A 19,219-nucleotide genomic window follows, 5' to 3' on the forward strand; every position below is an offset into this window, starting at 1 on the left:
GCAATTCTCTTGCCTCAGCTTCCCAAGTAGCTGGGACAGCAGGTGCCTGCCACAACAGTTAGCTGTTTTTTGTTGTTGTTGCAGTTGTCATTGTTTAGCTGGCCTGGGCCAGGTTCAAACCTGCCAGCCTCAGTGTATGTGGCCAACACCCTACCCACTGAGCTACAGGCGCCACCTAAATCAATGATTTTCAAATTTTCTAGAGCTGTGTCAAACTCCACTGTTCTGAAATTCTCTGAAACCTTTCTGGATTATCTGAATTTAAACCATGGCACCTTTGAAGCTGCTTCTTTCCATATTAGCATATGAATTTTTGTACATAGAAGGAAATAATTTTTGTTGATATTAAGTCCTTATAAATTCATGGACCCTAAATTAACTTGGGTTCTTACCGTTTTACCAAATACTGACCCTCCACATGTGTGTCTCTAATCCCATCGCCTCCTAGATTTTCAGCAACTTTCTCTTTTCTTTTTTTTTTTTTTTGAGACAGTCTCACTGTGTCGCCCTCTGTAGTGTGCTATGTTGTCACAGCTCACAGCAACCTCAAACTCTTGGGCTTAAGCGATTCTCTTGCCTCAGCCTCCCAAGTAGCTGAGACGACAGGCGCCTGCCACGATGCCTGGCTATTGTTTTTGTTGCAGTTTGGCCAGGGCTGGGTTCAAACCCGCCACCCTCTGTATATGGGGCTGACACCCTACTCACTGAGCCACAGGCACCGCCCTCCTTTGAAGTTGTGAAGCTAAGCACATACTTCTCTCTAGCTATAAAAGTCCTAGATGTCATCTTCCAATAGAAAGATGTTTTGTTTACATTGAAAATCTGTTGTTTAATGTAGTGACGTTCATCAATGATCTTAGCTAGACCTTCTGGATAATTTGCTCCAGCTTCTATGTCAGCGCTTGTACTTTTATGTTGTGGAGATCAGCTTTTTCTTAAACCTCATGAACCAACTTCTGTTAGCTTCCAACCTTTCTTCTATAGTTTCCTCACCTCTCAGCTTTCATAGAATTTATGAGAGTTAGGATATTACTCTAGATTAGGTTTGACTTCAGAGAATTGTGTGCCTGGTTTGATTTTTTTTTTTTATCCAGACCACTAACACTTTCTTTGTAACAGCAATAAGGCTACTTCACTTTCATGCCATTTTATGTATGTGTCACTGGAATAGCACTTTCTTCTCTTTTTTTTGGAGACAGAGTCTCACTCTGTTGCCCAAGCTAGAGTGCTATGGTGTCATAGCTCACAGTAACCTCAAACTCCTGGGTTCAGGCAATTCTTTCGCCTCGACCTCCCAACCTCCCAACCTCCCAACCTGGGACTACAGGTGCCCATCAGCACACCTGGCTAATTTTTCTATTTTTAATAGAGATGAGGTCTCTTGCTCAGGCTGTTTTTGTACTCCTGAGCTGAAGGTATCTTCCCACCTCTGCCTCCCAGAGTTCTGGGATTACAGGCCCAGCCACTTTTTTCTTTTTTTTCTCCTGCACCTTAAGGACAATATGGGGCAGCACTTTTAATTTCCTTCAGTAACTTTTCCTTTGCATTCACAACTTGGCCAGCTAGCACGAGAGGCCTCGCTCTCAACTTGTCCCAGCTTTGGACATGCCTTCCTCACCAAACTTAATCATTTCTAGCTTTTGATTGAAAATGAAAGCTGTGCAACTTTTCCTTTCACTTGAAACTTGAACACCACTATAGAGTTTTGTTTTGTTTTGTTTTGTTTTGTTTTGTTTTGTTTTTGAGACAGAGCCTCAAGCTCTATTGCCCTGGGTAGCTGTGGCGTTACAGCTCACAGCAACCTCCCAACTCCTGGGCTTAAGCGATTCTCTTGCCTCAGTCTCTTGAGTGGCTATTTTTTGGTTGTAGTTGTCGTTTTTTGGCAGGCTCAGGACGGATTCGAACCCCCAGCTCTGGTGTATGTGGCTGGCACCTTAGCCGCTTGAGCCACAGGCGCTGAGCCCACTGTAGAATTTGTTCATTGCCCTAATTGCAGTATTGTCTCAGGAAACAGGCCTGAGGCAATGGAGAGGAGACTGGCCAGTGGAGCTTTCACAGCACATGCAACATTTGTCAGTTAAGTTCACTGTCTTATATGGACATGGCTGTAGGCTCCCCAAAACAATTAGAATAGTGACAGCAAAGATCTCTGATCACAGATTACCACAGATATAATAATAATGAAAAAGTTTGAAGTATTCTAAGAATTACCAAAATGAGATATAGACATGAAGTGAGCACAGGCTGTTGGAAAAATGGCACCGATGGACTTACAGGAAGCAGGGTTTGCCACTCCTAGGTATGCCTATGCTTCCAAACACTGGTTCCTTATAAGGGCTGGTTTTAATTTCCACTTTTCCAAGCCCCTCTTTTAGTTTATAGTGGCCAGTATTTTTAGTACCAATTTAACTCTTCCCCAAATTAGTTTTTTTCTCCTACCAGTCATTATTTATTTAGACTTAACCAAGTTTATCCATTTTTTTACTCACCATTACTTGTTTCCTCCTCTTTTCCTGTAGGCTCACTTTCCTTTTTTACTAACTTTTAAAGCAGGAATTTATATGTAATAAACTCAGTGTTAGTATATTTGATACTTTTTTTATATCCTTATTTCTGTGATTTTTTTTTTTTTTTTTTTTTGTAGAGACAGAGTCTCACTTTATGGCCCTCAGTAGAGTGCCGTGGCCTCGCACAGCTCACAGCAACCTCCAACTCCTGGGCTTCAGCAATTCTCTTGCCTCAGCCTCCCGAGCAGCTGGGACTACAGGCGCCCGCCACAACGCCAGGCTATTTTTTGGTTTCAGTTCACTACAGGCGCCCGCCACAACGCCAGGCTATTTTTTGGTTTCAGTTCAGCAGGGGCTGGGTTTGAACCCACTACCCTCGGTATATGGGGCCGGTGCCTTACCGACTGAGCCACAGGCACCGCCCTACTTGCTCTGATTTTTATACTGTTGTTCATAGCTTTAAATTCTAGATTGACCCATTATTTTCCTTAATATTTTAATGATGAGATTTCATTGTCTCCTGGCAACTATTTTTGTTGCTCACAAGTCTGTTGTCAGTCTGGATGTTACCTTTGTAAATCTTTTTCTCTTCTGTAGCTTTTAAGATTTTTTCTTTTGGGGCCAGCACAGTGGCTTCCTAGCATGTGGGAGGCCGAGGTGGGCAGATCCCTTGATCTCAGGAGTCAGAGACCAACCTGAGCAAGAGCCAAGAACCTTTCTCTAAAAATAGCCAGGCATTGTGGCGGGTGCCTATAGTCACAGCTACTCAGGAGGCTGAGGCAAGAGGATTGCTTGAGCCCAAGAGTTTGAGGGTGCTGTGTGCTAATGACGCCACGGCACTCCACCAAAGATGACAAAGTGAGACTCAATCTCAAAAAAAATTTTTTTTCTTTTTGACTCAGATATTTTGCATTTCTACTACAGTGTTCTAGGCTTGGACTTAACTTTTATTCATTCTACTTCATTCTTTAATCTGCTCCTTCAGGGCAGTGCCGGTAGCTCGAGTAGGGTGCTGGCCCCATATAACGAGGGTGGTGGGTTCAAACCCAGCTCCAGCCAAACTGCAACAAAAAAATATCCGGGCATTGTGGTGGGCGCCTGTAGTCCCAACTACTCGGGAGGCTGAGGCAAGAGAATTGCCTAAGCCCAAGAGCTGGAGGTTGCTGTGAGCTGTGATGCCACAGCACTCTACCGAGGGTGACAAAGACTCTGTCTCTTAAAAAAAAGAAAAAATCTGCCCCTTCAACCTGATTTGTGTCTTTTTTTTTTTTCTTTATTGGCCACTATTTTTTCTTTTCTTTTTTTGAGACAGAGTCTCATGTTGCTGGGACTACAAGCGCATGCCACAACGCCCAGCTATTTTTTTTGTTGCAGTTGTCATTGTTTAGCAGGCCCGGGCTGGGCTTGAACCTGCCAGCCTCAGTGTATGTGGCTGGCACACTACTCACTGAGCTATGGTGTCGAGCCCCACTATTTTTCTTGACTAGTGTTCTGACAAGTATGTACATCTTTTCTTTCCCTTTGTGTCATTTCTCCTGCATTCTGGAGTATTTTCACATTCAATTTTCCGATTTCTAATTCTCTTTTCATCTCTGTTCTACTTTATAGCTCTTTTAAAAATGGTTTGTCTTAATTATTGTGTTGTTTATAAATTTGGAGGCATTTAAAAATCTGTCTTTCTTTGTTTATGATGTCTGTTTTGTGAGCTCTTTGATTATCTTTAACTTTAAAAAAATTTTACATTATGGAATTGCTAAAACATGGAAAATTTGAAACATACAAAAGAAAAGAGAGTAGTGGTGAACACCTGTTTTCTTTACTCAGCTTTCAATGAGAGCCAACATCATTCTACCTTTTTTTTTTTTTTTTTTGCAGTTGTTGTCCCGGGCTAGGTTTGAACCCACCACCTCTGGCACATGGGGCTGGCGCCCTACTCCTTTCAGCCACAGACACCGCCCTGTTTGGTATTTTTGTTTGTTTTGTTTGTTTTGAGACAGAGCCTCAAGCTATTGCCCTGGGTAGAGTTCTGTGACATCACAGCTCACAGCAACCTGCAACTGCTGGACTAAAGTGATTCTCCTGCCTCAGCCTCCCAAGTAGCTAGGACTACAGGCGCATGCCACAACGCCCGGCTATTTTTTGTTGCAGCCGTCATTGTTTGGCGGGCCTGGGCTGGATTCAAACCCGCCAGCTCAAGTGTATGTGGCTGGCTCCTTAACCACTTGAGCCACAGGCGCCGAGCTCCTAGGCCCACTTTGACACTTGCTGCTTACTGATTCGTTTTTGTTTCTGGGGCTTTTTTTCTTGGTTTCAAGCTTAGCTATGTGTATAGGGGGTGGGGTGCAGTGTTTATCTAGCATTCTCTTCCAGGTTTCCTTATGGAGGGAAGGAGAGTTCCCCGCATCAGACCATCCACACTCACGGTTTGTTTGCTTCTTTGTTTTCTTGTTTTTATTTTTAATAGCTAAGACTTTTTGACTTTTCTTTTTTTTTATTTATTTATTTATTTTTTTTCTTTTTGACTTTTCTTATGCCAACTACTTGCTTTATTTCATTGTGTCTGAGACAGGTCCTATTATGGGTATTTTTCCCCTTCAGGTATTTGTTTTATTTGCAGATGATGAAGGAGAGAGGTGAAGTGGGCTGCTTGTGATCTCCCAGTTGGGAAGCTGGGTGATCCAGGCAGTCTGACTCCCAGCTCCATACTTCCTCTTGCTCCAATCTAGGTAAAGCAAGGGAAAAGAATCTTTTCTCAGTGGTTTCATTATTCTAAAAGTAATTTTCGTTTTTTCTCATTGTCAGAGTAATTCAGGCTTTTTTTTTTTTTGGAGACAGTCTTAACTTTGTTGCTTAGAGAGCTATGGCATCATAGCTCACAGCAACCTCAAACTTCTGAGCTCAAGCAATCCTATTGCCTCAGCCTCCTGAGTAGCTGGGACTACAGGCAGCGGCCACAGTGCCCAGCTGTTTTTATAGAGGAGGTCTTGCTCTTACTTAGTCTGGTCTTGAACTCCTGAGCACACCTGCCCCAGCCTCCCAAAACATTTATTATATACAATTTTGGACCCAACTTTCATCACCTAATAGACCATGAGTAGTTTCTATCATTAAAATTTTTTATTTTATTTTATTTATTTATTTTTTTGAGACAGTCTCACTGTGTCACCCGCAGTAGAGTCCTATGGCGTCACGGCTCACAGAAACCTCAAACTCTTGGGCTTAAGCAATTCTCTTGCCTCAGCCTCCCAAGTAGCTGGGACTACAGGCACCCGCCACAACACCTGGCTATTTTTTTTTTTGTAGAGACAGAGTCTCTCTTTATTGCCCTTGGTAGAGTGCCGTGGCGTCACACAACTCACAGCAACCTCCAACTCCTGGGTCTAGGCTATTCTCTTGCCTCAGACTCCCAAGTAGCTGGGACTATAGGCACCCACCACAACACCTGGCTGTAGTCAAAACACCTGGCTGTTTTGTTGCGGTTTTGCCGGGCCTGGGTTTGAACTTGCCACCCTCGGTATATGGGGCCAGCGCCCTACCCCCTGAGCCACAGGCATTGCCTGCCTGGCTATTTTTTTGTTGTTTTGGCAGTTGTCATTGTTTAGCAAGCCAGGGCCAGGTTCAAACCCACCAGCCCTGGTGTATGTGGCCAGCGCCCTAACCTCTGAGCTATGGGCTCCGAGCCTATTTTATTTTATTTATTTGTTCGGAGATAGAGTCTTGCTCTGTCAGCCCAGATAGAGTGCAGTGGCATGATCACAGCTCACAGCAACCTCAAACTCCTGGGCTCACGCAATCCTCCTGCCTTAGCCTCCTGAGCACCTGGCACTACAGGAGCCCACCACAACATCCAGTTAGTTTTTCTATTTTTAGTAGCGATGGAGTCCTGCTCCTAGGCTGGTCTCAAACTCCTAAGCTCAAAGGATCCTCCTGCCTCAGCCCTCCCAAAGTGCTAAGATTACAGACAAGTCGGCTCGGCACCTGTAGTACAGTGGTTACTGTGCCAGCCACATAACACTGAAGGTGGCAGGTTTGAACCCGGCCCGAGCCAGCTAAACAACAATGACAGCTGCAACAAAAAATAGCCGGGCATTGTGGTGTCCCCTGTAGTCCCAGCTACTTGAGAGGCTGAGGCAAGAGAATTCTTAAGCCCAAGAGTTTGAGGTTGCTGTGAGCTGTGACACCACAGCATTCTACCGAGAGCAACATAGTGAGACTCTGTCTCAAAAAAAAATAAAGATTATAGACAAGTCATTGTGCTCAGCCATTCACAAATACATTTGTTTGTTTTTAACAAAAATAAGAACTGTGGCTAGGTGCGGTGGCTCATGGCTCATGCCTGTTATCCTAGCACTCTGGGAGGCTGAAGTAGGTAGATCACTTGAGCTCACAAGTTTGAGACCAGCCTAAGCAAAAGCAAGACCCCATCTGTACTAAAACAGAAAAACAGGCAAGAGGTTGCTGTGAGCTATGACCCAACGGCCCTCTACCCGGTGCAATAGCTTGAGACTCTGTCTCAAAAGAAGAAAAAAAAAGAATTCTGCATATTGTTCTATCACTTGCTTTTTCATTCAAGACTATAACAGTCTGTCATGAATATTCATGAAGATTTTTTCATGTTATGATAATCATTTATTTCAAAATCATAAGTAATATCAATAGGCACTCATGAAAATTAAAACAATATAGAAAAATACAGAGTAAAAATTTATGGTTTAATATTACAGTGTGCCATTGCCTATCCTGTGTTCTTTTCCCCACCCCTTTTCCAGAGAAGACCAGTTAGAAGTGAATCAGCTTCTAGGTCTGTTCTGTGTGTTTACCTCCTTAAGTGTGTCATCAGAACATGCAAGAGTGAGTGTACTTGTGTGTTTAGCATAAATAGACTATTTTTGTGTAGGCTTGTGTAACCCTACACCCTAGGGTATGTATTTCTGTGGTAGGGAAGACTACAGATTGAATGAGATATATCAGAGAAAATAGGTAGGTCATGTTAACTTTTTTTTTCCCTCTTGCCTCAGCCTCCCATATATTAACTTTTTTTTTTTTTTTTTTTTTTTTGTGGTTTTTGGCCGGGGCTGGGTTTGAACCCGCCACCTCCGGCATATGGGACCGGCGCCCTACTCCTTGAGCCACAGGGGCCGCCCCCATATATTAACTTTTAATATATGCTGCTACATCACCTTTAAAAAGTATTAATTTACTTTGCTACCAATAATGTATTTTCCCAGACCCTTGCCAATGCCGGTTGTTACCCATCCTTTTATTTTCCCTATTCTTTTTATGTTTATTTGCCTTTTGTATCTGTTCTGTGAATTGCCTGCTTGTAGCCTATATGCATTTTCTATTCTATTTATCTTTTTCTTAATGATCTATAGCTGCTCTTTCCATGACCCTTATCTTTATCATGCGCTATGTATTTTCCAGAGTTTGCCTTTGAGCTTGGTATGTGGTTCTGTCCCAAGGATAAGGGGTTAAAATTTTGATGTAGCTAAATTTATTGATTTTTCTCTTTACGGCTACTGGAAGAGCCTTTTTTTCTCCAGGATTATAAAAGTATTCTCTATTCTTACTATTTTATAACTATTTTTATCTAGAGATCATTACTCCATCTGGAATTAATGAGAAGAATTGAGTAGGGATTGAATGTTTTTAAAAAGCAATGCTTTTTTTTTGAGAGTCTCACCATTTTGTCCTCAGTAGAGTACTGTGGCATCACAGTTCACAGAAACTCTTGGGCTCAAGCCATTCTCTTGCCTCAGCCTCCAAAATAGCAGGACTACAGGCACCCACCACAACACCTGGCCATTTTTTTTTTTTTTGTTGTTGTTGCAGTTGTCATTTTTGTTTAGCAGGCCCGGGCTGGGCTCAAACCCACCAGCCTCAGTGCAAGTGTCTGGTGCCCCAACCACTGAGCCATGGGTGTTGAGCCAAACAATGCTGTGTTTAATGGTTGCATAACACTGCCACGTAGATAGCACCTTCATGTTGCCCATTTCCTTGATGTCAGGCATTTAGGCTGTTTCTAATTTTTTGCTCTTACTTGAAAGTGTACTTCATTTCTACTTATTTCCTTAGGATAGGTTCATTAGAATTACAAGGTTAGGAGATGGGAACTGAGGCAGTTAGGGGTAGGGACTTAGAATTGCACTGCCAGCGATTGATTCTCAACTTCGCTGTTTGGTTAGTTTTTTTTTTTTTGAGACAGAGTCTCAAGCTGTCACCCTTGGTAGAGTGCTGTGGCATCATAGCTCACAGCAACCTCAAACTCTTGGGCTTAAGCAATTCTCTTGCCTTAGCCTCCCAAGTAGCTGGGACTACAGGCATACTTTTCTTTTTTGGTGACCCTGATGTGACATGAACAGTACTTTTTTATTTTTTAAGACAAAGTCTCACTCTTATCACCTAGAGTGGGGTAGTGTCATATCTTACAGTAACCTCAAACTCCTGGGCTTATGTGATCCTCCTGCCTCAGCTTTCCAAGTAGCTGGGACTACAAGCATCTGTTACAACACCTGGGTAATTTTGTTATTTATTAGTCTAGTCAGGGTCTTCCTCTTGGCTCAGGCTGATCTTGAACTGAGCTCAAGCAATCGGCTTCCTGCAGTGCTAGGATTAATGGAGTGAGCCACTGTGCCTGGCCACTTGGTTACTTAGTACCTGGTTTTCTCATCTGAAAAGTGAGAATGATAATATATCTGCCTCAGAGCATTGTACTATTTACAGAGCATTTGATGTTTAATACACATAAATTACTGGAACAGTGGTGCCTGGCACATAAATATAGGTAGTCCCTGACTTATGATGGTTCAACTTAAGATTTTTCAGCTCTATGATGATGTGAAAGCCTTGCGCACTCACTAGAAACCCTACTTCAAGTACCCATACAACCATTTTGTTTTTCACCTTGGGTGCAATATTCAGTAAGTTACGTGAGGTATCCAGTACTACTTATGAAATAGGCTTGGTGTTAAATGATTTTGTTCAACTGTAGGGTAACGTAAGTGTTCCGAACATGTTTAACATAGGCTAGGATAAGATTTGATATTCAGTAGGTTAGATGTATTCAATGCATTTTCAACTTAACTGATATTTTCATCTTTTTTTTTTTTTTTTTTTGAGACAGAGTCTCAAGCTGTTACCTTGGGTAGAATGCTATGGCGTCATAACTCACAGCAATGTCCAACTCTTGGGCTCAAGCGATCCTCTTGCCTCAGTTTTTCTATTTTTTTTTAGTAGAGACAAGGTCTTGCTTTTTGCTTAGGCTGGTCTCGAACCCGTGAGCTCAAGCTATCCACCTGCCTCGGCCTCCCAGAATGCTAGGATTACAGGCCTGAGCCACTGTGCCTGGCCTGATATTTTCAAGTTATGATATGTTTATTGGGATGTAGCTGTATTGTAAGTCAAAGAGCATCTGTACTAAATTATCATTAGTTGTTCCTGCTCTCGGCCTCCCAGAGTGCTAAGATTACAAGTAGTTTTATGAGACTTTGTGTAGGTTGCCTAATCTCTTAGGTCTTTATTCCCTTCTGTCACTTGGAGGTCAGATGAGGTTCTCCTACTAGGCTCTCCATCTGCCTCGGTGCAGCTGAGTGGAGCTCAGTGGTGCAAGTGCTCAGGCAGCATTATGGAAGTGCAGGGGTAGCTCGAGCAGGGAAGCAAGCTGTAGTGCTGCCAGCTCAGATTCTGCAGAGAATAGGGGACTCTCTGTGACTCTCTGACTTGAATTTGGCTGGGCCATTTCACACCTTGGCATCGGGGTGTCCTCATCACCAGCACTGCATTTTAGTTTTCCCTTCTTTTGTAGGGACACCCTATTTCTGGGAAGTTGGCTTCATCATTGCATGGAATGACTGTGCCCAGGGGAAAGACAGGACTGCTGGCCTGTTTCCCTCCCCCACCCTACCCCTTTTCTACTGTTTAATCAGAAAGGTGTCCCTTGCTCTTTTTCTCTGTTGCTAGTCAGGGGCGGTCAGGCTCTTTCTGGTTCCTGCTAAAATTACCTGACAGCGGAAGGTGTGCATCTGATAATTATGACTCTAGTGCTTCCAAGGCCTGAGTGATTTAGTTAAGAGCAGTAATCCTGATCTTATCAGGAGGGTTTTGTAGCTAACAATGTTGCTTATAACAGTATCTGTTTTACTTCTTGGGGCCTCCCTCTCCTCCCAGCATTCTCCTATAATCCTGCCCATTGGCCCTTGTGCATGTTTCATTACCTCCTGGAATCAGTTAAAACTGGTGGAAGAGCAAAGATTGTTTTTCCTTCATACCAAGACCTGGGAATTGGACTTTTAACATTTACAACATCATTAACCAGGCCAGCAATAGAGCAATCACAAATGTTGTGTATGTAATACTTACAAGAGCCAAAGATAATGTCCTTTACATGTTGCTTATTAAAAGGAAAAAAAACCAACAAAGTCATATTCAGCCAAAATACTTAAGTTAAATTTTGTATTTTGAAGCAGTTAATTAGTATCCATGAGCTTGGGATCAGCTTTGAAGTCTAATAATTTTGCTAATGACTACTTTGAGATTCAGGTCCTAAAAATTTACCTCCATCCTTGACCTTGGAGTTCATAATCTATTAGATTAAAGAGTAGACAGGAAGGAAACACATCATTTTTCTGTGTCTTTAGAGAACTCTCAAGATCTCTATAAAAGTTGTCAGTATGCACAATGGTGACTTAAGGACTGGGCAATTCCAGAACATTGGGAACCCAAGTGAAGACGGTCTTTTATCCCCAATGCTTTAAACCCTAAGAAAAGGGTTAACTCTTGCCTTGGGGAGGAATGAGGAATGGGAACTAAAATTGCTTTGGACATCTGAGCTGTGCTTTAATAAGATATTCCAGGTGGTCAAGGAGTAATCCTAAAATAGCCTAGATACTTAATTGCTTTTAAAGTCAGGCCTCCTGTCTCTGGGGAGGTACAGCTCTAAGGAATGCAGGCTGGCTCCTAAGATCTTAGGGGTGTGTATAGTGGAGTTGGGTTTGTTTGTTTGTTTTTGTTGTTGTTTTGTTTTTTTTTTCCTTTTTCAAATCCCAGTTGAAAAAAAAAAAGGCCCAAGGTAGCCTTCTTGGATCAGGACATGTTTGTTAAGTTTTCACCTTTCTCCTCACTGGAGGGTTAGCAGTAAGCTTTTGACTAATACTGCTGCCAGCTGCCATAACTTGGCTTTCTCTGGGGCTGTGGGATTGGTTTGGTCACCCCACCCCCCCAGACAGTGGTCTGTTTTCATTAGTGCTTAAAGGCTTCCTGCTCAATTCCCTGCCCAGCTTCTATTTGCATCAGAAAATACCTTTCTCACCATAAGAATTCAAATTAATCCTCTTTTCTCTTTCATCCCCTCAGTCCAGGTCTCGTTGATTCTCTGATTTGGCTGCATCTTACCACAGTCATTTCTCCCTGGTTCTGCTGCTCCCCTGCTCCCCCAGTCCCAATTCTTCTCAGAGCCACTACTGCAGGGCCACCCTGGCAGTGTTGGCTTTCCCTCTTAGAGCTTCAACACTGTTTACCAAAGTAATCTATTGGCGTTGCAAATTGTTGCTGAGGGGCATTCAAAATATATTTCATTAAATATAGGGTCATACTTCCCTCTTACCCGAAAGACTAAAGATTGTGAAAGGATCAGTCCTGTAGTAAATTATTCTATAATTTCAGTGCAAATCTTCTTTGTTGGGCTGGGAGACCAATGCAAAAGATAGGTCTTGAAAATGATATGAAAGTTTTTTGGGTTTTTTTTTTTGTTTAATTTTTGTGGTTTTTGGCCAGGGCTGGGTTTGAACCTGCCACCTCTGGCATATGGGGCTGGCGCCCTACTCCTTTGAGCCACAGGTGCCGCCCGATTTGAAAGTTTTAACAATGTTCCAGATTAACTATTTTAACCTTTTTTTTTTTTTTGGTAGAGACCGAGTCCAGAGTCTCACTTTATCGCCCTCGGTAGAGTGCCGTAGCGTCACACAGCTCACAGCAACCTCCAACTTACTTTGACCTTTTTTTTTTTTTTTTGACCAGGGCTGGGTTTGAACCGCCACCTCCGGCATATGGGACCGGCGCCCTACTCCTTGAGCCACAGGCGCCGCCCTATTTTAACCATTTTTTAAAATAAAAAGAAAATATAATTGACTTTTGTTCAGTATATTCCAGGTGATCAAATGTTTGTGCATGAATGAATATGATGAAAAAAATGGAAAAGTAGAAGTCCCCTATAATCCTGATCTGATTAGGTGTCTGTGTACGTTTATTTGTGTGTATTATATTTTTTCTAACAAGAAAAAGGTCATCAAGGCCGTCTAAAACATTGATTTAATCATTTTCTGTTCAGAAAATAACCACTGCCTCCCCACCAGTTTACAGTTCAGAGTCTTTGTGTTTTGGGGGGGTTTGTGTTTCTTTTTTTTTTTTCTTTTGAGACAGAGTCACTATGTCACCGTCAGTAGAGTGCTGTGGTGTCACAGCTCACAGCAACTTCAAACTCTTGGGCTTAAGCGATTCTCTTGCCTCAGCCTCCCAAGTACCTGGAAGTACAGGCACTAGCCACAACGCCTGGCTATTTTGGGGGGTTTTTTTGAGACAAAGTCTCACTTTGTTGCCCCCTGGTAGAGTGCTGTGGCATCATAGCTCACAGCAAACTCAAACTCTTGGGCTCAAGCCATTGTCTTGCCTTAGTCTCCCAAATAGCTGGGACTACAGCTCCCTCCCTCCCCAACAATACCCAGGTATTTTTAGAGGTAGGGCTCTTGCTCTGGCTCTGGCTAGTCTCAAACACCTGAGCCCAAGCAATCCACATCCGCCTCAGCCTCCCAGAGTGCTAGGATTACAGGCATGAGCCACCCTGCCCCACCCCCACAGTTCAGAGTTTTAAATTTCCTCCTGGTATTTAAGGCATTTCACAGCCTGTTTCCACCGTAACTGTTCATACTTCTGTCTTTACATTCTCCTTGCCAAAACATGACTTGTTTACCCCTCAGCTCCATGCTCATCTAAACTGTAAATCTCCCCTCAGCCCACTCTTCAAGCCAGCTTAACCTCCACCTCGGAGCCTCTCAGCCTTTTCTTCCCCTCCTGGATACTGTGTGTTTTGGCACTTGTTACCTTGCACTATAAAATGCTATCTATGGTTCAGCTCGGTTTTCCAAGCTGTGGGGGGAAGTGGTAAACCCCCCAGTGGAGGGAACCCACCTCACCTTTTGGGGGACCGGTATTCTCTTCAAAAGCTTGCTCAAATCTCTATCTGGAGTGTGTTCTTAGGAAATCTCTGCTGAATGAATTTGTCATTGGATTTTCACTTCCCAGGAGAGTAAGGGCCCTTAGAGGCTATCTTATCCCACTCCGTCTCATGTTGGATTCTACACCAGGACATCCCAGACAGATGGTCATGCAGAGACAGGAAGCTGCCCACCTGTCTCTGATGTAACGACAACATCATTACTGGGCAGTTCTAGGTGCTTTAAAAAAAAAAATCCTTCTGGGGCGGTGCCTGTGGCTCATTCAGTAGGACGCTGGCCCCATATACCGAGGATGGTGAGTTCAAACCCGACCCTGCCAAAATGCAACAAAAAATAGCCTGGTGTTGTGGCGGGCGCCTGTAGTCCCAGCTATTCAGGAGGCTGTGGCAGGAGAATCGCCTAAGCTCAAGAGCTAGAGGTTGCTATGAGCTGCAACACCATGGCACTCTACTGAGGGCGACAAAGTGAGACAGAGTCTCTACCAAAAAAATAAAATAATAAAAAAAAAAATCCTTCTTCTGTAGACTCAAAATCTCTCTTCTAGTAACTTCTGCCCATTCACCCTAGTTTTGCCTTCTGGGGCTTTAGAGAGAAGAAAGAAAAAAGCCTGATTCCTCTTCCACAAGGCAACCTTTCAGTTTTTCAAAGGTATTAAATCTTTTCCTCTCCCCTCTGTCATACTGAGATGAGTGCCAGGGTTGAGATATTGAGGAAGCACTATTTTAATTCTGAGCAGTCAGGTTAGACCTTGATTTATTATTTTTTGAAGGCTTTGTGTGTGATAGTGCTAGCTGCCATATTCTTCTGGTGCATTCAGAAGTGAAGTGTAACCCTCTTCTTTTTCCTGATCCTGTCTTCTGGAGGAAGATGGAGCTCATCTTGCCATGGATGATCTGTTTTGGAGGTAGGGGTAAAAAGTTAGTAATTTTTATTTCAGTACCTAAAGAACCCGAGATAACTTCCCTGGGCAAGTGTTATGTGAGGGCTGGTTTTCATTTGGCTAAAGTACCTATGAGATAAAACAAGGAATAAAAGAAGGTTGCCATTGACGGGAGCTGCCTGGTGCATGAGTTGGGCATTGCAGGGAACTTCATTTTCACTTTTTTTCCTGCCTCTCTTTCTCCCTCTTCTCCCCACCCTGGACCCTGTTCTTTCAACCCACAGGGCAGCATGATAGAACAAAAGAGCCAGAAGGGCTCAGCACCTGTAGCTCAGTGACTAGGGCACCAGCCACATAAACTGGAGCTGCCAGGTTCGAATCCAGCCTGGGCCTGCCAAACAATGACAACTGCAACCAAAAAATAGCCGAGTGTTGTGAGGCTGAGGCATGAGAATCGCTTAAGCCCAAGAGTTTGAGGTTGACTCCATGGCACTCTACCGAGGGTGACATAATGAGACTCTGTCTCAAAAAAATAAAATAAAGGCGCCAGAAGGCCTGAGTTTAGATCCTAGTGCTGCCAATTGAGAGGCTCTGGACAAGTTACTTGCGCGCTCTGAGCCAGTGTCTTCCCATCTCTAAAATAACCACCTCTGCGTTATAGAACAAAATGAGGAAATGCTTGTGAGGCACCTGGTCCAGTCCCGGGTAGGCAAAAGGCACACAGATACTAGCTTCCTGCACCCCTCTCTCTTTTCCCCCAACCTTCTTTCACTTTCACTACTGTTTTTGAGGGATTTAAAGGCAAAACCTCTGTGGTTTTCCTGGGGAAAATAAGCTAAATGTGGGCATAGCAGCCAAAGCTAGCCTTTGGTGGTTATTTGGGAACAAACTGACAGTTTCCTGTGAGCTCCTGGTGAGATCAAAGGTGTTAAAAGAGAGTTCTCAAGTAGAGGAGTCTGAGAAGGCTGTAAACAGCAGTAAGTGACCTCTCCAGCTACTGTTGGCTCCCCACACACATTCGAGGGCTGTTTAGTGCTGCTGCCTGCTGTCCATGGGGTACAAAGCCTGCTCCCCCAGCAGGTTAGCCTGCATGCAGCCTTCACCCTTCAACTGAAATGCCTTCCTTATTGACCCCTCTTGATCCATAAAATGTTAATCTGTCTCTTTTGGGGTGTGTTCTCCCCACATTCTTATCTGCCTCTGCCCTTCCCTGCTTTCTTCCACCACTATAGTCTCAGCGACAGCCAGCATCCCAGAAACAATTATTTCTAGGCTCATAACTTTCTAGTAGTCACAGCCACACCCTACTGCTAGACCAAGATCTTGAATTGAGTAAGTGAGCCATGTTTATAGTAGTTGATCAGAATTAAAAATCAAAAAAAAATAACTGCGTAGGCCTGTGACCCTCCCGGTGACAGTAGGGGAAGACAGGAGTTGTGGGGTTGCGGGGCCCACAAGGGAGCCCATCTCTGTCTTTTGATAGATGTGTCAGTGCTTTCTGGGGGCTGGGTTATCCAGAGAGGATACTTACAGACTGGAGATATAGAGGCACAAGTATCTAGAATACAAGGTGACAGCCCAGAGCAGAAGGCTCTGTATCTGCCCGCTGGGCAGAGGCAGGAGGCTCATGGAGAAAATGGCATTTCTGCTGGGTAGGTCATGCTTAGAAACTATTCTCACCTCAGCCAGAAAGTTCTGTGGGGTGGGATCAAAGTTTAGCTGCCTCAAGGAAAGGAAAGTGATGCATACGGGACTTTTCTCCATCAGCCTCAGCTAAATATTTTAAGTTAAGTAGTGGACCATCGTTGCCTTGCAATTGGACAAAAGACGCCCCCACTCTGGGCAACTGTTTTCTTTAATGGAGTTACTGACAGTTTCTAACTGTCTCCTTGTCCTTTGTAGTCACTGAGCTGGAGGACTTTCCAGCTAAAGGGGTCACACTGAGTGGGCTACGGCTAGTACAAGGTCTCACTGCCCTGCTGCTCCATCCCTTCCTGCAGTCTGGACTGGGCTGGAGAAGCCTGGAGGAGCTGACCAGCCCAGCTCCCAGCCAGCCAAGGCATTCTTCTCTGTTCCTAGCGCTGAGCTCTCAGCACTTGGGTGTTTATTTTCACACATAGTCACATAGTGGTCACACGGGCATGCTTGTTTTCACACTCCTCTCCTGCTGTGGACAGCCCTGTCTGAGATTCTGGGTTGTGGATTCTGTCCTCTCTACCCAACTGAATGTTAAATGGTTTGAGTAAGCATTCAGAGTGCCTGGAAGTTACTGTAATTAGCAAAAAACAGCGGTGTTTTCATTTCTCTTGGTGACTGGTATAGAAAGAATCCTCCTGTGAACTTGATCAGCTTCAGAGCTCTGGCCAGAGAGAGTTGGGAATCTAGCTGCTGCAGTAAACAGCTGACATAACAGAAGCAGCAATGATCCCCTATTAAATGTCTTTCAGCCGATAGAGGCTCCCAGGATAATTGACTTTCCAGCAGGAATTACTGGCTCAAACAAAATCACTGGGCATTAGGGCAACCTACTGAATCCTTTGAAAGGGGGAATGTAACTCTGTCTGGTTTTGCTGACCTGACAGGCATAATTCATCTTGATTATTCATTGTGCTAGTTGCCAACAGATGAGACCAGATTTCTTGTGACAGTAATTACAATGTGGGGTGAGTTTTAGCTTTTTTTTCTTTATTAGACAATGTTCCTCCTTGGTTACTGGCTTCCCTAAGCTGAAAGTGCTATAGGAAGCTTTCTGTGTCTGTCTTGGGAGATGATACTGCACATTCTGATAGCATTTACCGAGCACTTCCTTACACAGCGCCTTTAACTAGATAAGCAGGAAAGCCGTCTGGTGCAGCCTGTTTCATTTCAGCTGATAGGGTGTCACTTCTCGTTGGTTATACTTCCCTCAGTATGTGCTGAGCTGCTGCATCTCAGAGCCCACTTTGAGTAAGGGAAGCAAAGGATGACCTGAAATTTTAACTAAATAGTGCCTCCTGCTTTATTACAGGAGAAGGTGGGAGACAATGGAATTTGACCAGGCCATTGTCTCATTGGCATGGTTTTAGAACGAGATCCCATGCAGTCCAAAGAATTTTCTCCCAAGAAAACTCTGCCCCCTCACTCCATATGTCCTCCCCACTACATACACACCCAAGCCAGTGGGGCGGTGGCATGCACATGCATATGCCCATGGTCTCAGGGAGAAATGAGTGTTCTGGACTCAGTGCATCCAATCCCATCCACTGGGTCCTCCACTGACCAGAGAGTTGGGGATGAGTAGGGAATCATACACGAGATGTCATGCTCCCCACCGGCATGGGGATTTTGGGTATGTGTGTTTGTATATTTTTTTGAGAGGGCTTAATTGATGTGCCAGGCAATGGGCTGTGTGTTGAATGGGGACAAAGATACCTTTGCTCTCCAGGAGCTTATCATTTTGGGGGGGGGGTGATAGATTTTTCCAAAGTAATACAATTAAATTCTGAGCTAGAAGTGGACAGAGATTGCTTCTAGAGTGCTCAGTGTAGCTGTGAGTGAAGGGAGGGCTTCCCAGAGAAGAGATGCCTGATTGGAGGAATAAGAGTTGTCCATCTAAATAAAGGTAGGAAGCCAACTTAAAGAATACACAAAGGCCTGTTTTCCATTTCCTCCCATTCACGTGAAAGCTATTGGTTTAACCTAATAACTTAAAATATATTGCGTTATTTTTTGTTTGTTTGTTTTGTTTGTTTTCTTTTGTTTTTGGCCAGGGCTGGGTTTGAACCCACCACCTCCAGTATAGGGGGCCAGCACCCTACTCCTTGAGCCACAGGCGCCGCCCAGTATGTGTTATTTCTTTAGTGAAAATGATCTCTCACCCTCCTCGCACAGTCTGCAGCTGGGGAGCGATCTCAGGCTGTGGTGGCCCTCATGTTACTAAGGAGCTCTTAACTCTAGGCTAGGACTTCTAATGGTAAGACTTAACTAGCCGGGCGTTGTTGCGGGTGCCTGTAGTCCCAGCTGCTCGGGAGGCTGAGGCAGGAGAATCACGGAAGCGCAAGAGCTAGAGGTTGCTGTGAGTCCTGTGACATCATGGCACTCTACCTAAGGTGGTAAAGTGAGACTCTGTCTCTACAAAAAAAAAAAAAAAGACTTAACTGAGAGGCTACAACTCTGAGATCCCTTTGGCCTTTATCCCACATTTACAGTGTATTGTGGGAAACCAGGCTAGGGATCTTCATAGCCTACAGAAAATTGATACTTCTCAGGCTCGGTGCCTGTAGCACAGTGGTTACAGTGCCAGCCACATACACCAAAGTTGGTGGGTTCGAACCTGGCCTGGGCCAGCTAACCAACAATGACAACTGCAACCAAAAATAGCTGGGCATTGTGGCAGGTGCCTGTAGTCCCAGCTACTTGGGAGGCTGAGGCAAGAGAATTGCTTGAGCCTAAGAGTTTGAGGTTGCTGTGAGCTGGGATGCTACGGCACTCTACTGAGAGTGACATAGTGACACTGTCTCAAAAAAAAAAAAAAAAAAAGAAAAGAAAATTGGTACTTCTCAGTGATGGCTTCTGGAAGATCAGCCTGGGGATGAGCAGATTCTTTGCAACGTGGGCCTTTGTGT

At 44.1% G+C, this 19,219-nt stretch overlaps 1 protein-coding gene across 6 annotated transcripts in view; it reads left to right on the top strand.

The window, feature by feature from the left end:
- ARID3B (AT-rich interaction domain 3B) overlaps window positions 1-19,219 on the top strand; it is a 72,151-nt gene that overhangs the window by 10,217 nt on the left and 42,715 nt on the right. The window lies entirely within an intron of this gene.

This window comes from Nycticebus coucang, chromosome 6, assembly GCF_027406575.1.
Source record: "Nycticebus coucang isolate mNycCou1 chromosome 6, mNycCou1.pri, whole genome shotgun sequence".
Classification (NCBI taxonomy): Eukaryota; Metazoa; Chordata; class Mammalia; order Primates; family Lorisidae; genus Nycticebus; species Nycticebus coucang.